General features: G+C 44.3%; 1 pseudogene; it reads right to left on the bottom strand.

The window, feature by feature from the left end:
• Positions 1–6,206: 6,206 nt before the first annotated feature.
• On the bottom strand, positions 6,207–7,451 carry LOC144582586 (E3 ubiquitin-protein ligase KCMF1 pseudogene; annotated as a pseudogene).
• Positions 7,452–10,388: the final 2,937 nt, after the last annotated feature.

The following is a 10,388-nucleotide window of genomic DNA, read 5'->3' on the forward strand; positions in this document are numbered from 1 at the left end:
AGTCTATCGTGGAGAATGTTCCATGCACATTTGCATAGAATATGTAGTCGGCTGCTGCTGGATAGAGTCTCTACAGATACCTGTCTTTTGTTTTTGTGTTTGTTTGTTTGTTTGTTTGTGTTTGTTTTGAGATGGAGTCTCACTCTGTCACCCAGGCTGGAGTGCTGTGGCAAGATCGCTCATTGCAGCTTCCGCCTCCAGAGTTCAAGCAAGCAATTCTCCTGCCTCAGCCTCTTGAGACGCTGGGATTACAGGCATGCACCACCACACCCGGCTGATTTTGTATGTTTAGTAGAGATGGGGTTTCACCATGTTGACCAGGCTGGTCTCAAACTCCTGACCTCAAGTGACATGCCCACTCTGCCCTCCCAAAGTGCTGGGATTACAGACATGAGCCACCGTGCCCAGCAGATTTAGTTTGTTTATAGTGCTGTGGAATCCTCTTCTTCCTAGTTGATCATCTGCCTTCTTCTATGCATTATGATGAATGAAGTGGTGATATCTCCAGCCACTATTGTTAGATTTTCTGACTTCTTCACCTTTAACTAGCAAAGCAACTCAGTTTTTCCTTCTAAATAAGGTATCATCATGAAGTGCTTACCATGTATCTGGGACTATGCTGACTCTTTTTTTTTTTCTTTTTTGAGATGGAGTTTCGCTCTTGTTACCCAGGTTGGAGTGCAATGGCGCGATCTCGGCTCACCGCAACCTCCGCCTCCTGGGTTCAGGCAATTCTTCTGCCTCAGCCTCCTGAGTACCTGGGATTACAGGCACGCACCACCATGCCCAGCTAACTTTTTGCATTTTTTTTTTTTTTTTTTTTTAGTAGAGACGGGGTTTCACCATGTTGACCACAATGGTCTCGATCTCTTGACCTTGTGATCCACCCGCCTCAGCCTCCCAAAGTACTGGGATTACAGGCATGAGCCACCACGCCCGGATGCTGACTCTTTTACATGGATTATCTCGTTTAGTTATTAATAATTATTAAGAGCAAATTGTTATGCTGGGCGCGATGGCTCACCCTTGTAATCCCAGCACTTTGGAGGCCGAGACAGGCAGATCACTACAGGTCAGGAGTTAGAGACCAGCCTGGCCAACATGGTGAAACCCAATCTCTACTAAAAATATAAAAATTAGCCTGACTCGATGGTGTGGGCCTGTCATCCCAGCTACTTGGGAGGCTGAGGCAGGAGAATTGCTTGAACCTGGAAGTCTGGGGTTGCAGTGAGCCGAGATAGCACCACTGCACTCCAGTCTGGGTGACAGAGTGAGACTCTGTCTCAAAAATAAAAAAAAAGTAAATTGTTAGTAATTATTAAATTGTTTAATTTTGTCAGCTTTTGCTTCATGTATGGGATTTTTAAAGTGCATATTTGTTTTTAAGTGGTAATGTCTTTCTGATGGATTGGCCCTTTTATCAATATGCAATATCCTTCTTTGTCCCTTGAAACAGTTTTTGTCTTAAAAATCGGTTTTGTTTGGCATCAGCGTTGTACCTCCAGCTATCTTTTGGTTACTGTTTGCATGGTGTATCTGTTTCTATACTTTTACTTTCTACGTTTTTGTCTTTGAATCTAAAATGTGCCTCTTACAGTATATAGTTGGATCATGTTTTTTGCCAATCTGTTTTTTTTTTTTTTTTTTGAGATGGAGTCTTGCTCTGTCACCCACACTGGAGTGCAGTGACGCGATCTCGGCTCACTGCAACCTCCACCTCCCCACTTCAAAAGATTATCATGCCTCAGCCTCCAGGGTAGCTGGAATTACAGGCGCCCACCACCATGCCCAGCGAATTTTTGTATTTTCAGTAGAGATGGGGTTTCACCATGTTGGCCAGGCTGGTCTTAAACTTCTGACCGCAAGTGATCCGATCCACCCACCTCGACCTCCCAAAGTGCTGGGATTACATGTGTGAGCCACTGTGCTGGCCACCAATCTCTTTTGATTGGAATATTTAATTGATTTACTTTTAATACAATTACTGATAAGGTGGGAGTTTTATCTGGGATATTTGCTTTTTCTTTTATGCGTCCTATGTCTTTTGATTTCCTTTCTCTACTACTGCCTTTTGTATTAAATAGGTATTTTCTAGTATATCATTTTAATTTCCTTCTTGTTCCTCTTATTGTATTTTTATTGAGACTTTTCTTAGTGGTTGCCCTAGGCACTATGCTTAATATCTAAACATAAGCTAGGTTCAGATTAATGCCAAGCTGATTTCAGTAATACTCAAACACTTTTTTTTTTTTTTTTTTTTGAGACAGAGTCTTGTTCTGTCGCCAGGCATCAGGCTGGAGTGCAGTGGCACAATCTCGGCTCACTGCAATCTCTGCCTCCTGGGTTCAGGCAATTCTCCTGCCTCAGCCTCCCGAGTAGCTGGGATTACAGGCACACGCCACCATGCCTGCCTAGCTAATTTTTGTATTTTTTAGTAGAGACGGGGTTTCACCATGTTAGCCAGGATGGTCTCGATCTCCTGACCTCGTGATCCGCCCACCTCAGCCTCCCAAAGTACTGGGATTACAGGCGTGAGCCACCGTGCCCAGCCCAAAATCTTTAATATACCTCTATTCCCTCCCTCCTCCTTTGTGCTATTATCATCATACAAGTTGCATCTTTGTAAGTTATAACCCTATCAAAACTATAAGTATTGCTTTATGTAGCTGTCTTTAGGTCAGACAGGAAAAGGATTACAAACAAAAATACATTTATACTCTATTTCATGTCTACCTATGTAGTTACCTTTAATGATGCTTTTTATTTCCTCATGTGGATTGGAGTTACTGTCTAGTGTCCTTTCATTTCAGCCTGAAGGACGACTTTTAGCATTTCTTCTAAGGCAGACCTGCTAGCAGTGAATTCTCTTAGTTTTTATCTGGGTATGCTTTTCTTTTTCTTTTTTTTTTTTTTTGAGGGAGGGGTCTTATTCTGTCACCCAAGCAGGAGTGCAGTGATATGATCAGGACCTTAACCTACCAGACTCAAATGATCCTCCTGCCTCAGCCTCCCAAGTAGCTGGGACCACGGGCACATGCCACCACACCTAGCTGTTTGTTGTACTTTTTGTAGAGATGGCTTTTTACCATGTTGCCCATGCTGGTCTCAAATTCCTGGGCTCAAGCAAACCTGCTGCCTTGGCCTCCTAAAGTACTGGGATTACAGGTGTGAGCCACCATGTTCATCCTTTCCTACAGTTTTGAAGCATAGTTTTGTTGGATCTAAAATTCTGGTTTTTTTCCTTTTAGCACTTGTCTATGAATATGTCATAGAACAAACTACCTCTGTAGCTTCTGATGAGTAGTAGGCATTTAATCTTATTGAGGATCCCTCATACATAAGTTGTTTTCCTCCTGCTGCTTTAAAGATTCTCTGTCTCCGGCTTTTGACAGCCCAACTGTGATGTGTTTAGTAATGGAGCTCTTGGAGTTTATCCTATTGATAATTCGTTGACCTTTTTGAATGTGTGGCTCATGTATTTCATTGAATTTGGGAAGTCTCAGCCATTATTTCTTCAGATATTATTTCTGCCCTTTTCTCTTCATCTTCTGGAACTTCTGCAATGCCTATGTTGGTAACCTGATACCATCCCACAGATCCCTTAGGCTCTGTTCACTCTTCATTTTTTCTTTCTGTTCCTCAGACTGGATACTTACATTTGTCCTGTTTTCAAGTTTTGCTGATTCTTTTGCCTGTTCTAACCTGTAAGCCTAAGAAACTTGTCATTTATTACAGTTTTTTAGCTCCAGAATTTCTTTCATATTTTCTGTTTACTGATATTTCCACATTTTATACATTATTTTCCTTTCTCTTAGTTCTTTGTCCATTGTTTCCTTTAGTTTCTAAAGCATATTTGAAGGTTGACAAACTTTTTGTCTAGTAGATCCAATGTCTGGGTTTTCTTAAGGATGGTTTCTGTTTTCTGAGCTTTCTTCCCCCACCCCCCATACACAGGCGGCCATAATTCCTGTCTCTTCATGTCTTTTGTTGTTGAAAACTGGAAAATTTAAGTAAGGTGACAACTCTGGAAATCAGATTTGTCCCACACCCCCCACCTTTGCAGGGTTTGTTACTATTACTATTTGTTGTCATTTTTAGTGTGATGGTGGCATGTGTAGTACCTTTCCTGGACTAATTTCGTTAAGTCTGTATTTTTTGTTCTGTGCAGTCACCGAAATCTCTGCTTGGTTACTTTAGTCTTGAACATATGATTAGACAGGGATTTCCTCAAGTAGTTGAAGCAATTAGTCTCTCATCTTTCCCTGCCTTTCTAGCTCCCGAGGATATTTTGGCACTTTTCAAAGCCTCTACAGACATCACACTCCCCTTATTTTTCTTTTAAGTTTTCTGGCCAGTCCCGTTTGTCCCAGCTCGTATATACCTGTCAGGCAACTGTGCTGTTTAAACGATTGCCACCAATTTTTCTGACAAATAACCTGAGGATAGGGCTTTCCTCATTGAATGACCTGAATCAGGTTAAATGAAGACAAGCCTGTGATTGGGACTATTCCAGGGAGCTACCAGACAGGTCAAAGAGTGACAGATCTCTGGGGATGGGGCTTCTTGGAAAACTCCAAACCTATCCTGGGGGCACTCTGAATTCTTCCAGTGGTTTCTAGGCTACTGGTTTTCACAGCTACTGTGGTCTCAAGGTTGCTGATTTTCAAGGCTACTGTGGAGTTGGGAGAAGATGGGGACGGGGCAAGTTAAAACACCACAAAGCTTACTGTTCATACAGAGATTCAGACTTTCGCTCAAATATATTTTCTTTGAGTTCTTGTAATCCTTTTGTTGATTTCCAGAGTTTCAAAAAGCTTATTTTGACCATTTCTGCCAGTGTCCTCATTGATTTTATGCAGAATCAGATATTCAAAGATCCATACTCCACCATTGCGGAAATGCTTCTCTAGGATTTTTCTTTTAATGGGATACATAGGATTTCTCTTAAATTAACATAAGCAGCATCTACTACAGTCACTTAGAACACTAGAAATTACCAGCTATGATAGACCACCTGAGTGAGAAAATTGCTTCACTTCTCAAATGTCATAAAACGTCCATTCTGGTTTCCAAAGCATATGGCATCTACCTTCAGTAAGCAGCACAGAATATTAGAACATCAGAGCTCAAGTCCTTATCTACCCACACTCCAGCTCCAACTAAGAGGGCCTAAGGAACAAACTGTTCATCAATGACTGTAGACTAATAGTTTTCACCCCTTCAGGCCCACAGCCACTTTTTATCAGAATACTTTTAAACGTGTTTTATTATTCTACAACACAATGTAACTTACCTCAGGCATAAATCATCTATCATGATTAAAGGTATCTTTAATACCTTTAATAACTGTAATGTAACAGAGAAATAAAATGAAGCAACCTATGGTAATATGTAATTCAATCTAGAAATGAATGGCCAAAACTCCTGAAGACACAATGATTAGATACTTGCATATGTACATATAATTACCATTAATGTGGCCACTACAAATACAGACCACTGCAGTTTTGACTTGGAACTCAAATGCCAGGAGCCATGTTGTCGCTAGTGACAACTTTCAAAATGATGGAAAACTCTTGCTAAAGTACTGAACAAAGACTACAACCTTCCCTCACTTCATTGGGTAAGTCAAGTATTGCAGATCTGCAACAACAAAAATATAAAATGAAGTTATCATCTAGGCTCAAAAAATTATTGTCAATGTCCACCAGTTCGAGATCGTGAGGAACAGCTCTGCGGAGGTTCAATCGAGTTGGGTTTATTAGCACACTTTTGCACAACAGAGACCACATACCATGAGGAACCATGGGGTGCCTCAGTATGAGGGTGCTGGGAAGGGCTTTTTTTTTTTTTAAACCATCCAAGCAGTTTTTATTCATTAATATTCATAAATACACACAGCAGCTTCATTAGAGATTTCAATTTTCCTCTTCAGTTTGAATGTGGAATATTAGGAGAGCCTTTTGCATGTCAAGGTACAGGAAGCAGAGATCACCCCTGCACTGCTACCTACATTTACCTGCTAGAAGTAAAAATTAGTTAAGTGGAAATGATTATCATATATATTTTCTCTCTTCCTTTTGAATGTACACAATGTAACAAGAGTGACAGACCTGAAATTACAATCACCAAACAAACCCAAGATAGTTGTTGTCCACTTACATTGGCAAATACAGCACAGAGGACACTGTCTGCGAATTGGGATGTCATCAAAGAGGAGGTGGTGGAGGCTCATTTCCTTTATTACTCTCTTTTAAATTTAGGTTTCCTAAGCAACATCTAAAGGCATAATATCTACACAGCCCACAGCACCAAAATCTGCCATCTCTCCCCGATCATCCTCGTCTGAGGACGAGCTCTCTTCACGCACTAAAGTGGACAGATGGAGCTCTTGGACAAACAGGCTGCGGTCCGCACGCTCGCTTTCCATGGACTGGCGCTCCGTTTCAGACATTTTAGGATCATTCAACCTTGTTAAAAGAAACGGAATTCTGGAGAGTCTGCTGACTGCTTTCTGTATTAGCTATGTTGGTTGTTGCTGTGGATTGTGTGATGGTAGTGGTGACACTGCTTGTGTTAGTACGCCGGGTTGCGTTGCGTGCGGTCTCCAGTTGTTGCCATGCTGCCTGGGCATGCTGCCGTTCTAGCTGCAGCTGCATCTGCAGTTGTTGTAACTGAGAAGCGGAAGGGCCAGAGGAATTAAGCTGTCCTCCTGCAGAACGTCTCACTCCCGATAACTGAGATAAAAGCTCAGCTATAGGATCCATGGCTTCCCTATTGCTTGGAGAATATGAACTCTGAGAAGAAGAAAGTCCACCAGTAGAACTGCTAGTAAAGTGCATGTTTGATCTACGAGCACGAGGACCTCCTAATCCCCGGCCAGGGTGAAACATTCTACATACATGTCGAACACCACTCGATTCATCTAAATCTCTAGGGGCTCTGTGTTCAAGTGTAAGATGAGCTGCAAAGTCATCCGTGACATGATTAGGATCGCCTCCAGGTAATGCTGCACATATTGGACAAATCACTTCTGTTGATGTTTCTGCGTGTTCAGAAGTAACAAGCTCTTTAAGAGATGTCTCCGTATAGCCCATTTTTCCACAACAGGGACAAGTAAAAGACCGTGGCTGCTCTACAGAGAAAGCTTCCCCACCATAGTATAAATCAAAATCTACCCTTGTTAATATGCACTGCATTGGGTGGTCAGTTGTATGCCTTGTTGTTGTTGCACCACTTTCATAACAAGATGCACAAAGATCGTAATCGTAGCAAATTAAACACTTATATCTGCGACCTCGAAAATTTCCTTTTAAACATGCATCACAGCTGACACCTTCATGTCGGGACATCCTAGTTCAGACGGTGGCGGCGCGGCCCCTCCCGGGCTCCGGCTGCAGTGTCCCCCGCGGGGTCCCGGCGCTGCCCGCGCCGGCCGGCCGACTCCCACTGGACTCCTGGGCTCGGCCGCGGGGGCGGGGTGGGCAGGGGAGCGCTCCGGCGGCGGCGGCGGCGGCGGCGGCGGGGAGGCGGCGCGGGGCGGGAATGGGGACGGGCCTAGTCGGGGCTGAGCTCCTCCAGGAGGCGGGTCCGACGCCGCGGCTCCGCCGGCGCCCACCGTGACTCCGGTCACTCTCGGGCCCGCCGGCTCCCGGCAGCGGCGCGGCGCTCCGTAAATCCCGCTCCTCCCCTTCCCCGGCCCACCCCCCGCGCCTCTCCCCCGGCTCCCGGCCGCCGCCTCCTCCTCCTCTTCCTCCTCCTCCGCCTCCTTCCGCCGCCCGCACGCCAGCCCCGCCTCTCGCTGCCCGCGCCGGACGCAGCGACCCCGAGGCCCCGCGGCCGGCGGGGGCGGTGCGGCGGCGGCGGCGGCGGCGGCGGCGGCTCGGGTTGCGGCGTTTGCCCCCGCTTGCCAGCCGGCCGCGAACGGACGCCCGAGCCCAGCCTCCGCCTGGCCGCCTCCGCGCCGCTCCACGCCGCGCGTAGGGAGGAAGAGCGGAAGGGCTTTTTATAGGATTTGGGGTTGTGTTGGGTGGTTTGAAGAAGGGCTCCATGAATCATCGTTTTACTCTGGATTGAGTGCTTTCAGAAAGCAAGGACAATTTTAAGTGAGTGTAAATAAAATTTTTCATCTAGGAGGAAGGGGGAGCAGAGTGATCTAATGGGTAATGGAGCAACTATCACTCATGTAAGCCAAGAGGCAGAATGTCTGGTCACTCTTTATGATTTGTACAGAATCTTGTTCTATGTTTGAACATGACTATAGAGTGTCCTAATTTTTGTCTTCCTCCACCACACTCAGTGGCCTTGTCAGTTGTTGCTCTTCTATAACATTGTTTATATTCAACAGAGTATAATAGCCTAGCCATTAGGGCAAGGTCAGCTTTCAGCTGCCAGGTGTAGGGTTGCTTTTCCTTTCTCATTATAAACAGGATTTCCATGTACGTAATTGTTCAGCGAGGTACGAAGAAGTCATGAATACAGGACAATTCTTTGTTGTCTGTAACTGTCCTACGCCATTCAGGCACCTAACATCTCTATTCACTTTCACATTTCATTGGCCATTGCTAACCACGTGGCCTCAAACTAATTAAGGAAACTGGGAAATGTAGAACAAATGGGACATCTAGTGAGTATTACTATCCTTACTACATGCAACCTTCAACAAATTAACTTCTGCCAGTATTAGTTACCTACCTGTAACATGAGGTTACGTGGTACATAATGGTCATTCTTCCCTCTTGAGGAGAATCACATAATACATAAAATAACTTTAATAAGCTCTAAGAGTTATACAGATTTAGAAGGCCCACAGTACCTACATGTTGGAATTAATGTGCCATCACCTCTACACATACACACATCCTTACTATCTATTTAGAGGTGTAAGTCAAAGAATACAGATACTCTGGCAGCTGTAGAATTAGAATGGGATGCTACTTTCATTTTAATCGCACCATTCAGTCAATTCACCTGTATCTAAGGCTGACCCAGGGACAATAAAAAGGAAAACCACTGATCCTCAGTCTCTCCCAAGCAATTTCTCCAGTCTTAAGGAAATGATTAGTGTCACAGATTTTATTTTCCAAAGAGTATTTCCCATCCCACATACTCTTATTATTATGTAATCTTAACACTCCTCTCTTCAAATAGTGGGCTCTATGTGCCCTTCTATTGAACCCAAACAGACCTTGGTTACTGCTTCATCCAATAGAGTATGACAGAAGATACATCATGTGAATTCCAAGACTAGTCATGAAAATTAAAATGCCATGCACTTTTCTTGCTCTCGGAAGGACTCACTGGAACCCAGTGCCAAGTTGTGAAGAAGCCAAATGTGTCCACAGGGAGAAACTACACAGTGTACGTGTTCCAACCCACAGCCTAGCTGAGGCCACAGCTGATGGCCAATGTCAACCTCCAGGCCAGTGGCTGAAAAGCTCCCCGCCACTCACTGCCACTGCCTGGCTCCTTCCCCAGCCATCACTGTGCTCCATCCAAATTCCTGTCCCGCAGAATTTGTAAGCATAATAAAATAACATGTTTTTCGCCAGTAATTCTGGGGATACATTTTTATGTAGCAACAGCCCCTGGAACAGTGCAACTCATTGGCACCTATAACTGTTCACTTAATTACTACATAAAGGTCAAATATGTATTTACTAAATTATCACATCTCTACTACTGTACTAATAACTGGAGTTGTTAGTATAATTTAGAAAGTACAAATGGAAATAATCATAAATAATGCTCAAAGTGCACTGTATTGACAAGAATCCAGTTAGGCTGAGTAACAGAGAAGCCAGAACAGTAACACTTAAAGAAGATGGTTTCCTTCACTTAAAAGTTCAGACAGGTGGCCAGTCACGGTGGCTCACACCTATAACCCCAGTACCTTGGGAGGCGGAGACGGGCGGATCACCTAAGGTCAGGAGTTCAAGACTAGCCTGGCCAATGTGGTGAAACACTGTCTCTACTAAAAATACAAAAATTAGCCGGGCATGGTGGTAATCCTAGCTACTAGGGAGGCTAAGGCAGGAGAATTGCTTGAACCCAGGAGGCAGAGGTTGCAGTGAGCTGAGATCACACCACTGCACTCCAGCCTGGGTGACAAGAGCAAAACTCCATCTCAAAACAAAAAAGTCAGTCAGGCAGTTCGGGGCTGCTATACTCCAAGATGGGATTCAGAGAGTATCTACCTCATTTCTCTGCCATTCACAAAACAAGGCCTTTACCACATAGTCCAAGACGGCTGCTCTAGTTCCAGCTATTCTGTCTGCCTATCAGGAAAAAAGGGGAAGGGATGGGCATGCCTCCTCCTTTTAAGGATACTTCCTGGAAGTGTCCCCATTGGCCTAAACTTTGTCATGTAGCCACACCAAGATATAACA

Source organism: Callithrix jacchus, chromosome 5, assembly GCF_049354715.1.
Source record: "Callithrix jacchus isolate 240 chromosome 5, calJac240_pri, whole genome shotgun sequence".
In the NCBI taxonomy this organism is placed as follows: Eukaryota; Metazoa; Chordata; class Mammalia; order Primates; family Cebidae; genus Callithrix; species Callithrix jacchus.